This window comes from Cryptomeria japonica, chromosome 5, assembly GCF_030272615.1.
Source record: "Cryptomeria japonica chromosome 5, Sugi_1.0, whole genome shotgun sequence".
In the NCBI taxonomy this organism is placed as follows: Eukaryota; Viridiplantae; Streptophyta; class Pinopsida; order Cupressales; family Cupressaceae; genus Cryptomeria; species Cryptomeria japonica.
The window spans coordinates 851,153,082-851,166,519 of record NC_081409.1 but is presented as its reverse complement, the minus strand read 5'-3'; the positions used below and the strand labels follow the sequence as shown (position 1 = coordinate 851,166,519).

General features: G+C 35.0%; 1 pseudogene; it reads left to right on the top strand.

Moving 5' to 3' along the window:
- The first annotated feature begins 11,291 nt into the window (after positions 1 to 11,291).
- On the top strand, positions 11,292 to 13,131 carry LOC131069439 (polyphenol oxidase I, chloroplastic-like; annotated as a pseudogene).
- The last annotated feature ends 307 nt before the right edge of the window (positions 13,132 to 13,438 follow it).

The window sequence follows — 13,438 nt, the reverse complement described above, 5'->3', positions numbered from 1 at the left end:
ACATGTGTTAATGCATGCGTGACCCCTTAGGACAACATAGGACCCCTTAAGACACTATGTGATGGACTAAGGGGTATGTCGTTCACACTAGGATTTTATAAGGGGTCATATGCAGTTCTAAGGGGTCATGCATATGTTATAACAAATGCATGACCCCTCAGAACCACATATGACCCCTTATGACACTATGTGATCCTAAGGGGAATGTCATATGTATAGTAGGATGTTATAAGGGGTCCTATGTGACCTACTAAGGTGTCACGCATGTGTTAAAGCATGTGTGACCCCTTAGGACCACATACGACCCCTTAAGACACTATGTGATGGGTTTTGGGATATGTTGTTCACACTAAGATTGATTTTATAAAGGGTCATATGCAATTTTAATGGGTCACGTATGTGTTAAGACACTATTTGATGGACTAAGGGGTATGTCATTCACCCTACAATTTTATAAGGGGTCATATGCGATTCTAAGGGGTCCCACATGTGTTATAACACGTGTGACCCCTTAGAACCACGTATGACCCCTTAGGACACTAGATGTGATCCTAAAGGGAATGTCATACATGTACACTATTATATTATATGTGATCCTCTATGACCTCCTAAGAGAATGTATAGTGTCATATGTGGTCTTAAGGGGTCATGTTGTGCGTGTAATAGGATGTGAAAATAGGTCACATTGTAGAGGAAATTTATTTTGTCTAATTTGTTTAAATTTGGTATCTAAATTTTCTAATGTTTATTTAAATTAATTTTTTTAACGTTTTTCTTTTTTTGCTAATGTTTTTCTAAGATCTGATTTACTACAGGGTAGTTTTCTATGTTTTTCATAACAATTTTTTAAAATGTTGAAAAAAATATACATCTATACAATTACGTAATTTTAAAAACAAATTTACACATTTCAATCAAAATATTAAATTATCAAACATTTTTCTAAAATAATGAAAAACAATAAATTATCAAACATTTTTCTAAAATGTTCAAAACCAATAACTATATATAATTATTTAATTAAAAAATTAAATTAACAAATAAATTATTTACAAATTTAATAAAAAAAGACATTATTAAACCAAACAAAGGGTTATTTTGTGCACCTGATATAACAAGGGTCGAAAACTGAAATAAGAAAGATGCTAACTGCTGCAGACAAGGCTCGATGACGTGATGCTGACGACTGGTTCGATCCAACCCCCACCAGACAGAAAAAGTCAAATGTAACAATGACCTTTTAACTGTCATTTTCGATATTTATAAAATTTTAAAAAAAACCCTAACTGCCAAGGGTTCGAGCGAATGGGGGGTTCGAGCAAACCCATTAAAATATCGATATTTAATGGGTTCGCTCGAACCACCGTGTTCGCTCGAACCCAGCTGAACCGTTTGGTTCGCTCGGACTCCCAGGGGTAGTCCGAGCGAACATTTGTGTTTCGCTCGAACATTGTCAAATCCGAAATTCCCACTTTTGCCAAATTCTTTCGTTGGCAAAAGTGGGAACCAGTTTTGTGAATTCACCCAACTTCATCCTTTGGATTTTCTGGAGGAATCTCTTGGCAAAGGCCAACCTTGTTGGTTTTACATGTTAGGTCTTGATCTTTGGGTTTTGATCCCTTTTGGGGTCGACCAAATCCCCTTGGATTGTATATATAATTGTAATATGCATTAGATTGTAATCAAGGTAGTTAGATTGAGCGTAGCAGATAGATCTTGAGATTTAAGGTCTCGGTTGTGACCTATTCAATACTTTGAGCATGCTTTAGCAAGCCTACGAGCCAATGTCTGTAACCCAGATGTTACCGGTTGATTGTAATCAGTTTTCTTGAGATTATTCAATCTGTTTTGCATTGCCTCCATCATATATTTGTGTTTTCATTGTATTTACTCTTACTGACCGATCCAGATTGATCTCTTTGAGGTCTCTCCTAACTAGTGACTGCTTGAACTGGTATTAGAGCCAGGTTCATTTCGAAGATTGCATGTCTTAATAATTTTGTTGTAGGGTGGTGATTGAGGATCTGACCTACAACTGCAGAGGACCGGCATAAAAGATGGTGCAAAGAGGAACTAGGAATGGTGCAATGCATGGGAATGCAAACCCTTCTATGATGGAAATGTTGCGAGGTATAGAAGCCCAGTTGGAAGCTATGGAGACAGCCCATAAAAGAGGCCAACATATTGAATATGTAAGTGAAGATGAAGGAGAAGAAGCCCTGGTAGAACAAGTAAACCCACCAATGGTTGATCCAGACGAGGAAAGTTTATTGAGCATTTTGAGTAGAGAGAATACTAATCCTCATTTTACCCCACCAGAATATGATGGAAAGTTGGATAGGGATAAATTGACGGATTAAATCTTGGAGATGGAGAAATATTTTGATTTTGAGAATACTACAGAAGAAAGGAAGGTGAAATATGCCTCTACCTAGTTGAAAGGTCATGTATCTCTTTGGTATGAGAATTTGCAAGTTGATAGACAAAGGAGAGGTAAAGAAAATATCAAGTCATTGGATCGAATGGTTGCTAAGTTGAAGTCAAAATTTATGTCGATGAATTATCAAGTGGATCTGTTCCATAAGTTGCAAAATTTGAGACAAAAGGAATCTAGTGTGAAGGAGTACACTAAAGAATTTTACAAGTTGAATATTAGATTCAGACATGTTGATGATGAAGTTGAACAAGTTGCAAGATATTTGAATGGATTGCAGATGTCTATACAAGATGAACTTAGTTTGATCAAATTATAGAGTGTTGAAGAGGTTTACCGTTATGCCCTAAAGGCAGAAGAGAATTTAAACAAAAGACATGAGCAGAGGAAGAGAGGTAGAGGTGGAAGGTTTACCGGAGGTAGAGGTACCTATACAGATCAGAAGAAGGATAAAGAAGTAAGCATGGAAAGGCCATTCATACCAGAGGAGAGAACCAAATGTATAATGGAATGAGAATTTTGGAAGACAAGACAAGAGAGCATTTAGAGGAACTTTCTATAAGTGTGGAGGAGAACGACATCGTGATTTTGAGTGCAAGAAGATAGAGAATACCGAAAGAGTAGCAGTGGTGGAAGAAAATAGCACCGGATCAGATAATAAACCGAAAGATGGAGAACTGTTGATGGTAAGGAGAGCTTTGTGTCATACCAGGATAGATGAAGAGCCCTTGTAGAGGAAGAATTTGTTTAAGACTAGATGTAAGGTATCCTGTAATTGTTGTAAAGTTGTTATTGATAGTGGTAGTTCAAATAATCTTGTTTTAGAAGATATGGTGAATAAGTTGAATTTGGAAATATTGAGACACCTTAAGCCTTATCAGATAGCATGGATTCAGGATGAACATAAATTGTTAGTAAGTGAGCAATGTTTGGTGAAATTGAAAATTAGGAATTATCATGATAAAGTCTTGTGTGATATTATCCCTATAGATATTTTTCATATTTTGTTAGGTAGACCTTGGCAGTTTGATACACAGGCAATAAATGATGGGAGGAAGAATACATACACTATTGTGGCGAATAGGATGAAGTAAACCTTGTTACCCTTGGAGGAACCTTTGAAGAAAGAAGTCTGTACAAATGCTAGAATTTTTTTGGTGGATGGAAGGAAATTCCTGGATGGATTGAGACATGAGAATTTGTTTTTTGCCTTATTTCCTAAGAAGACTGAGAATCTGAAGCATGAAGAGGAACAACCAAAAGAGATAAGATATTTGTTGACAGAATATGAAGACATCATTTCAGATGATGTATCTGATAGATTGCCACCTGTGAGAAGTATTAGTCATTGCATGGACCTAGTTCCCAGGGCTAGTTTTCCTAACAAAGATGCACACTGGATGAAACCGATAGAGAATGAAGAAGTGAATAGACAAGTGCATGAGATGTTGAAGAAACGTATGATTAGAGAAAGTTTGAGCCCTTGTGCAATACCAATAGTATTACCAGCTAAGAAGAATGGAGAATGGAGAACATGTACCAATTCCAGAGCAATAAACAAGATCACAATGAAATACTGGTTTCCTTTGCCTACGATGGATGACATAATGGACTATTTGAGTGGAGCAAATACTTTACAAAGATAGATTTGAAGAGTGGATATCATCAAATCATGATCAAAGAAGGAGATGAGTGGAAGACAACATTCAAGACAAATGAAGGACTGTATGAATGGTTGGTGATGCCTTTTGGGTTAACTAATGCTCCAAGTACTTTCATGAAGCTGGTTTATGAGGTATTGAATAAATTCTTGGGTAATATTGTTATTGTGTATTTGGATGACATTCTGATTTTTAGTAAAATAAAAGAGGAGAATTTGTTGCATTTGAGACAAGTTTTGCAGAGGTTGAGAGAAGAAAATTTGCTAATAAATATCAAGAAGGGTACTTTCATGGAGAATGAGTTAGTCTATTTGGGATTTGTGATATCTGAAGATGGTTTGAAGATGGACTTGGAGAAAGTAAAATAAATTATTGAGTGGCCTATACCAGAAAGCATTGGAGAGGTAAGATCATTTCATGGTTTGGCTAGTTTTTACTGGAAGTTCATAAAAAAATTTAGTTCAGTTCGTAACCCTATGACTAAGACCATGAGAGGAGATAAGAAGGAATTCAAGTGGACCACCAGAGAAAATAAAAGTTTTGAACTATTGAAGCAGAAGGTGACTGGGCAACCTATGTTTGCTTTACCAAATTTGAATAAAGTATTTCAAGTGGATTTTGATGCAAGTGGAATATCAATAGGAGCAGTCTTGAGTCAGGAAGGGAGAGTAGTAGCCTATTTTAGTGAAAAATTGAATGATGCCTAGAGGAGATATTTAGTGTATGATTAGGATTTTTATGCCATAGTTCAAGCCTTGAAGAAGTGGAGACATTACTTGTTGCCTAATGAGTTTGTGTTGTATACATATCATCAAGCTTTGCAGTATTTCAACAATTAGAGTAAGTTGAATCAGAAACATATGAGATGGGTAGAACTTTTGCAGAGTTACACCTTTGTGTTGAAGCATAGAAGTGGGAAATCTAACAAAGTTGTTGATGCATTGAGTAGGAGAAGGAATTTGCTGACAAAGATGAGAGTGACAATATTAGGATTTGAGGGATTGAAGACCTTGTATGATGATGACCCGGATTTTGCAGAACCTTGGAGAGCATGTAGAGAACCTATTGTTGTAGATAGAAGCAAGTGGTTGGATTACTTCATTCAGGATGGGATGTTATTCAGAGGAGTTCATTTGTGCATGCCGAAGAGTTCTATGAGGGAGAATTTGATAAAGGAGAAACATAGTGGAGGATTAACTGGACATTTTGGTATTGACAAAACAGTAGCATTGGTGAGTGAGCAGTACTTTTGGCCCTAGATTCATAAGGAAGCTAAGAAATGTTTGCAAAGTTATAGATTTTGTCAAGTAGAAAAGAGTAGTAGTCAGAATGTGGGATTGTATAAACCTTTGCCAGTACTGATAAGACATTGAGAAGATATAAGCATGGATTTCATACTTGGATTGCCTAAAACATCGAGAGGGAATGATTCTATATTTGTGGTAATGGATAGATTCTTAAAGATGGCTCATTTCATACCTTGTAAGAAGATGGCAGATGCATTACATGTAGCAGACCTATTTTTCAAGGAAGTGGTAAGATTGCATGGATTACCTAAGAGCGTAGTTTTAGATAGAGACACTAAGTTTGTTGGCTATTTTTGGAGAACACTTTGGAAGACGATTAAGACAGATTTGAAGTTCAGTTCTACTTTTCACCCACAGACTGATGGACAAACATAAGTAGTTAACTGGAGTTTGGTAAACTTATTGGGATGTTTAGTTGGAGATAAAACCAGAAGTTGAGATTTGTTTCTTGCACAAGTAGAGTTTGCCTACAATAATTCAGTAAATAGGAGTACCGAAAGAACATCTTTTGAGATTTTTACCGAAGTGCATCCTAGAGGTATATAAGAATTAAGAGATATTAATAGTGAACATCGGAGAAGTTCAAAAGAAGAAGACTTTGCAGATCACATGGCAACCTTGCATATTTAGGTTAAGTAGAATTTGGAAGACATGAGCAACAAGTATAAGGAGAAGGCATATGAGAAGAAGAGACATAATGAATTTGAAGTTGGTGATGAAGTGATAGTATATCTAAAAAAAGAGAGATTCCCAGTTGGAACTTATAACAAGTTGCAAATGAGAAAGTTTGGACCTTGCAAGATTTTGAGGAAGTTTGGTTCTAGAAATGCATATGAAGTAAATTTACCGGATAGTCTGAGTATTTCACCTGTGTTTAACATTGCAAATCTTCATGAGTATCATGAACCAAAAATCAATGAAGACAGTATTGCAGACTTGGAGAAATAGCTGCCCCGGAAGGAACCAGATCAGATTGAAGATATTTTGGACAGTAGGATTGGGCTTAGTACCCAAAGTATTTAGTATAAGAAGTATCTTGTGAAGTGGAAGGATAGACTAGTTGAAGAATCATCTTGGATTTCTCAGGTACAGGTAGACTACCTTGGTTTACCTTTGACCCCAACAAAATGAGAGACTCACTTTTTCAATAACCTCGGATGTCTGATGCAGGAGTATCCTCGATTCATGGCAATATTACATCAACCATAAAAATTTTCTTTTTGTTTTCCATTTTGTTTATAGTTTCAACATTTCTTTCTGTGTGTACCTATTTTGGCTCACCAGATCTTATGGAGTTGGATTCTACTTGAAGACTTGATCATCTTTCTTATTTCCAAACCACATCGCATTTGGATCATTGTCTGATAAGATATTGCTATCGGTTTCCATGATAGTTTCCTGTTACTGCTTCATAGTTTCTAGTTACCGATTGCCTGGACCTATTTTGGTGATCTACCAAAACTCCTTCTGAAGCTTGCGGAGCCTTGAGCATTGATTCCGATGTTCCTTGGCATGTGGTTGACCTTTTTCTGCGATCTGTACTTCATCCTTTGCATTTTTCAGAGGAATCTCTTAGCAGAGGCCGACCTTGTTGGTTTTACATGTTAGGTCTCAATTCTTTGGGTTTTGATCCCTTTTTGGGCCGACCAGATCCCCCTGGATCGTATATATAATTGTAATTACGCATTAGATTGTAATCAAGGTAGTTAGACAGAGCATAGAAGATAGATCTTGAGATTTAAGGTCCTCCTTGTGACCTATTCTGTACTTTGAGCATGTTTTAGAAGACCTGTGAGTTGGTGTCTATAACCCGGATGTTACCGGTTGATTGTAATAAATTTTCATGAGATAATTCAATCTATTCTGCATTGCCTCCATCATATCTTTGTGTTTTCGTTGTGTTTACTCTTGCTGACCGGTCCAGAATGATCTCTTTGAGGTCCCTCCTAACTGATGATTGCTTCAATGAGTATCTAGTAAATTCCTTTAAATATAAATGTATAGATATAAATATCACAAACTTGTGTATAATAAACTCACAATGACCAATAAAAGAGACAAAAATCCCCCAAATTCAAATTTTAATAATTCAAGAATAAAATTCATTTATATAGAAACTCACTTTACAAATAATCCGAAATGATAGAACAATAAAATATAGACATAATAAATATCTCATAAATTCCTTTGAATTTGGAATGAATATTAGTAAATGTGTTTACATGTAAAAATGTAGAAATAAATAGCACAAATATTTGTATATTTAGCTAATAACAACTAATAAAATAGAGAAAAAAATATTTCAAATTAGAATTTTAATTTTAATAATTCAAGATTTATTGATAGCAAGTTACTTTAAGAATGACCCAAAGTGATAGAATAATAAAACCTACATAAAGCTAATATTTAGTTAATACTTTATAATGTATACATGCAGGAAGAAATAACACAAGTGTGTATAATGAATTTACAATGACCAATAAAATAGAGAAGACTCTTAGATTAAATTATCAAAATAATAGTATATCTTTCTAAAGTAATATTATTATTTAATTATTCTCTAATTTTTGTTGTATATTATTTCAAAAAGGTATTTTATATTATCCTTCTATATAATATATCATTTGGTTTTATAATATTAGGTCATATATTATTAGCATTAATTTTTATATTTTTTATATATTTTATATGGATGTTTTTTTATTAAGTTAAGTAAAAAATGACCCCAAACCATTACAAACTTAGCACAAACTATCCATAACTAGATCTGGAACAAAACCTTTTGTAGACACAACAAAAGAATGTAACCTACCAAATACTAGAGTTGGAGCCCAACAATGAACAAACAATGAAATAGAGTTTTGAGACAACTCAATAAAAAAACCACCAAAGAAGGATCAAGACAATAGAAAGTAGACCTAGTAAGAAATAGTAATCCTAACTAGAGCTAAATGCTATATTACAAAACTTCACTTCTAAAGGATTGATATGCAGGGAAGAATCCAACATAACAGATCTTTTTTTCCTCATTTGAACTATAATCCAAGATGAATCTTGAACTATGTATGAATCCATCGAGCCATGGGTAGAGGGAATTCCCTCAAAAGATCTAAAACTAGTAACTTTAGCATTTGAAGGATGGGGAGATGAAACAACCTTACTTGGATCCAAGGATGATGACAGGGCAAAAATTTGAACCTCATCAGTTGCATTGTTAAGATCGAGATGGGGAGTAATCGAGAAACATGGAGACTCAAATTTCATAGATGCATCATAAGAACCATTTATTAAGATATTTTTAGTGTTAATTATAATTTTTTTCAGCTTTATTAATGAGTCTTCCATCTTTCATTTTTACCATATAGCTACCATTATATATTAATTACATAATATTAAGTCATATATTATTAATTCTTATATTAATTTTTTATCCTTTCCTACTCCTCATTCCACATGGTTTTGTTTTCCTTTCTACTGAACCCTTCAAATGCAACCTTTAAGCAGTCTAAGTCTGCAACTTACAATTTTACATATCCTTGCAATTTTAAAATATCTTGATGATGGAGCATAGAGTCTGATCGAAAATGTTGATGTTATGATAGTGACACAATCATGTCCAAAAGAAACTAAATGATATAATAAAAGAATCTACCAAATTAAAATTTTAATTTTAATAACTCAAGAATTAGATCCATAGCGAAATCCACCTTTTTCTACTACTCTTGCTACCTAATGACCTTTTATGTTTATGTAATATTTTTTGATCTAAACCTTGTCTTATATGGACTATTGATATGTGATTTGATATCCTGTCACATTTTATTTTGTGAATATGCATACTTTTACCCCCTTATAATGCCAAAGGCATATTACACTCACATATAGATGCAAAAATGCCTATCAATAAAAACTAGAAGCATTTAATTTGATGTATTTGTGAAACATAAATGCAAGAAAAATGAATAAACATTGTCTTGTTAATTTTTTTTATTATAATTTAATTTATCTCCATCATGCACTCAATTAACTTCGTAATTATCTATTTCCATCATCCACTCAAATAATATCATAATTATCTATCTCCATCATGCACTCAATTAACTTTGTAATTATCTCAATCTAATATTATTAGTTATGGGGGATTGAAATTGTCCTTACATACAATCCACTTTTTTCTTAAGGATATTCATAAGAGGGAATATAAAATAAATATATAATAATGATAATTTGATACTAAAAAGTTTTTGACTTTTGTAAAGAGTTTAATGAAAATATAAAAATATAAAACAATAATATATTAAAACATAATAATATAATCATATCTTAATAATAATTTAATTTTAATTAAAATTTTAGTATAATAATAATATTTCAATATTAATTATAATATAACAATATAAAACATTTTAAAGTGGAATAATGAACAAAAATGATATCTTTTGGTGTACTTTACCTTTATTCATCTAAAGATATGTATGCTAGTTATGTCAAGATGCATATTATAGTCACATAATGGATAGAATAATATGTATCAATTGAAACTCCCTTGATTAAAATTCACACCTGTCTATAATTACTATTACTTTTACTACCACTTTTACTTTTAATTTTTTAGTTCAATAAAAAAATTGCATAAGTTTAAAACAAAGTAAAGAAAATTTTGTATAATAAGTTTGAAGTAATATAAATACTCGAAGTCATTGACTATTGATAGGCAATAAAACTAAACTATAAATATGGAGCACATTTGTAACTTTTATTCCTAAATTTTTTTAGTTGTTATAGTGGGACATGACAGGTTGAAATTAGGCCGAATAAAATTTTGTTGAGATTATGCAATTGTAATTGAATTGAAATTTTCATAGAAGTTACATAATCGATGAATTGATTTTTGTTAGCTATTGTTGACCACATTAATGAAGAACTTTACTTCAAATAAAATAAGATTCATTTTATTTAAAAAAATTAAGTATTTGAATTTCCTAGGCTTTGATTCGAGTGTTTTGTTCATTTCTTTGGGGCTTCTTCTCATTATTTGTGTTTTTCCAGTTCTCGGTCCCCTAAACCAAGTTATACATATCAAAAATATATATCCCCACAAAATGGTTTGCTAAGGCCTCACATCCCTAGCCAAACCAATGCATAGCGAAGGCAACCATCACCCACCGCCCATAGCGAACTCCACGAACCCTCGCAACAAATAAACTTCCAAGTCCACTTTTTTTTTTTCAAGAATCAGGATAATCAGAAATTAAAAAATTAAAAAATAGTAATACAAATTTGATAATATAAAAATAATAATGTATTAAAACATAATAATATAATTATAATGTAATAATAATTTAATATTAATTACAATATCATAATATATTAAATTTTTAAGTAAAATAATGAACAAATATGATATCTTTCGGTGTACTTTAACTATATTTTTTCTAAAGATAGATACTAGTAAATAAAAATAGTCACTTAAGATTAAATAATTAAATCTTGAGAGAATGAAAGGTCAGATCCAATGATTCATCTGATATAGATACTACAAGAACACTTTTCTTTTCTAAAGATAGATATGCTAGTAAATTTAAAATACAGACATTTATTTGTAAAAATGAACCAAAATGATGGAACAATAAAATGTTGAGAGAATGAATGTGTGGACCATTAGAGGGGACCACTGATTCACACGATTTAGAAACCACAAGAGCTTATGGTCGATTGTTGATAGTGGCGTTACTTGTCCGATGTGGCGCCTCACTCTCCAATAATAAAGGCCTAGTGATTTAGTGGGGACCGAATGCCCATGTCCTCTTATGAGCAGAGCTCAAAAATAGTTTATATATACCTTATGGAAAGCCGTGTATTTTCACAAAAGAGAGAAAGTTTGAGGCGATGGAGAGTGGACTGTCAGTTGTACCAATTCTCTCCCATGCACGCAACACAAAACAATGGCTTCCATTAGATTTGAAGCGCCAGACGTTACGTCCAAGCAAAGTGGGGAAAATTCACAGAAAGAGTTCAGCATCAATGCGAGTTCGTTGTGAGAATGCAAAAGATGGTAGAATAGAAATGGACCGCCGGCGACTGCTGTTATCGTCGTCCACTTTGGGCGTTTCGGCTTTAACGAGCAGCAAGGCCCAGTCCAAACCATTTCCCGCGCCTGAACTGCTCCAGTGTCAGTACCCCACTGCTCTTCCGGAAGGTGCAAGGGTGGAGGGCGGGTGCTGTCCTCCATTCACGAGAGAAACTCCAGTGGACTTTACATTTCCGACGTCCATCCCGATGAGGAAACGTAAAGCAGCGCATCTGCTGGACATAGAGTCCATCGAAAAGTACGATAAGGCATTGAAGTTAATGAAGAATCTGCCCCCCGAAGACCCTCGGAGTTTCACCCAGCAAGCCAAAGTGCACTGCGCGTACTGCAATGGAGCATACACGGTGGGATCAGGTATCTTGGCGGTTCACGGCTCGTGGTTGTTTGCGCCTTTCCATCGCTGGTATATCTATTTCTACGAGCGCATTTTGGGATCTCTCATCCATGATGACACCTTTGCGCTGCCATTCTGGAACTGGGACGCCGAGGAAGGGATGCAGATTCCGCCCATCTACGCCGACAAGTGCCGGTACTTTTACGACAAAAACAGGGATGAATGTCACCAGGCTCCCGTAATTATCAATCTCAAAAGCCCAAAATCTTGCGAATCAGGCCTTGTGGAGGCTAACTATTCTACCATCAATACACAGATGAAGGCAGATACTGCATTGACTTTCCACGGTGGGCCTATCAGGTAAGCTAGATTTATTTATTTTATATTGCAGGATTCGTCATAGTCTTTGATTTAATTATTTTATTTTATATATATAAGTACTGCTGTAACGGTTTAGGTACGAGGAGGAATCGAGTGAGATGAGCTCCGGAACACTGGAGGCTTCTGCCCATGGTCTTGTGCACGCCTGGACCGGCTCTTTCAATAACCCATAGCGGGAAAACATGGGCACTTTCTACTCGGCAGGGAGAGATCCTCTGTTCTATTCCCACCACTGCAATGTGGACTTCATGTGGAGCATCTGGAACGACAAATTGGGCAATACCAACTGGAACGATAAAGACCTTACGGAGACGGAGTTCCTGTTCTACAATGAGAAGGAGGAGCTTGTAAAGGTTAAAGTCGGCGACTGTTATGATACAAGCAAGCTTGGGTATCAATACCAGGAATTGGAGCTCCCCTGGTTGGCATATGGGCGCTCATTGAAGAAGGCCGGAAAAGTCATGCCCAAGTCTAAAATATCCGCCTTTAGAAAGCTTGTAATCGATGAGCAGCCCAAGAAGCTGTCGTCTCCCTTGAGCGTTACGGTTGAGAGGCCGAACAAGATTCTGAGGAAACGGCAGGTGGAGGTTCTTAAAATTGAGGGACTGGAGCCGTCCACAGAGGGGTTTTCAGGGTTCGATATATTCATAAATTATCCGGATGCCGACTCCACCACTCCCCTTAACAGCCTTAATTATGCAGGCACCTTTGCGAGTTTAGGGCATGGTACCATGAAAGGCGAATCTATGAAATCAATGACTTCTAAGGAGAGTTTCAAGATTGGGATTTCTGAGACGTTGGAAGATTTGGGCATAGGTGGAGACGATGAAATTATCGTTACGCTCGTCCCAAAGGCGTCCAAAGGTTTGCCTGACACACCCATTACGTTTACTTCCATAAAGATAGAGTTTATTGATAAGTAGTATTGAGGCTGGTGAGAACAAGATGATCACTGCCTTTCTGATTCTCCTCGTTTTCCAGTACTGATTATGTGTTCTATAAATTAATATAATATTAATGTGCTTATTTTCTTCGCATTTCTTTTATGTGGAGGATATTAGAATTTGTAGATCTCTTAAATATATCTATTTAAGAAATATTAATATAAGTAGGGTGTGATGGTTAATTTGTGGTTTTGTAGTTCTTGTTGTAAGATTCAAATCTCATTGAGGTGTTATTGTTGAGTGTTTATATTGGGGATGGGATTCCTCATTTGACATGTCTCAAGTT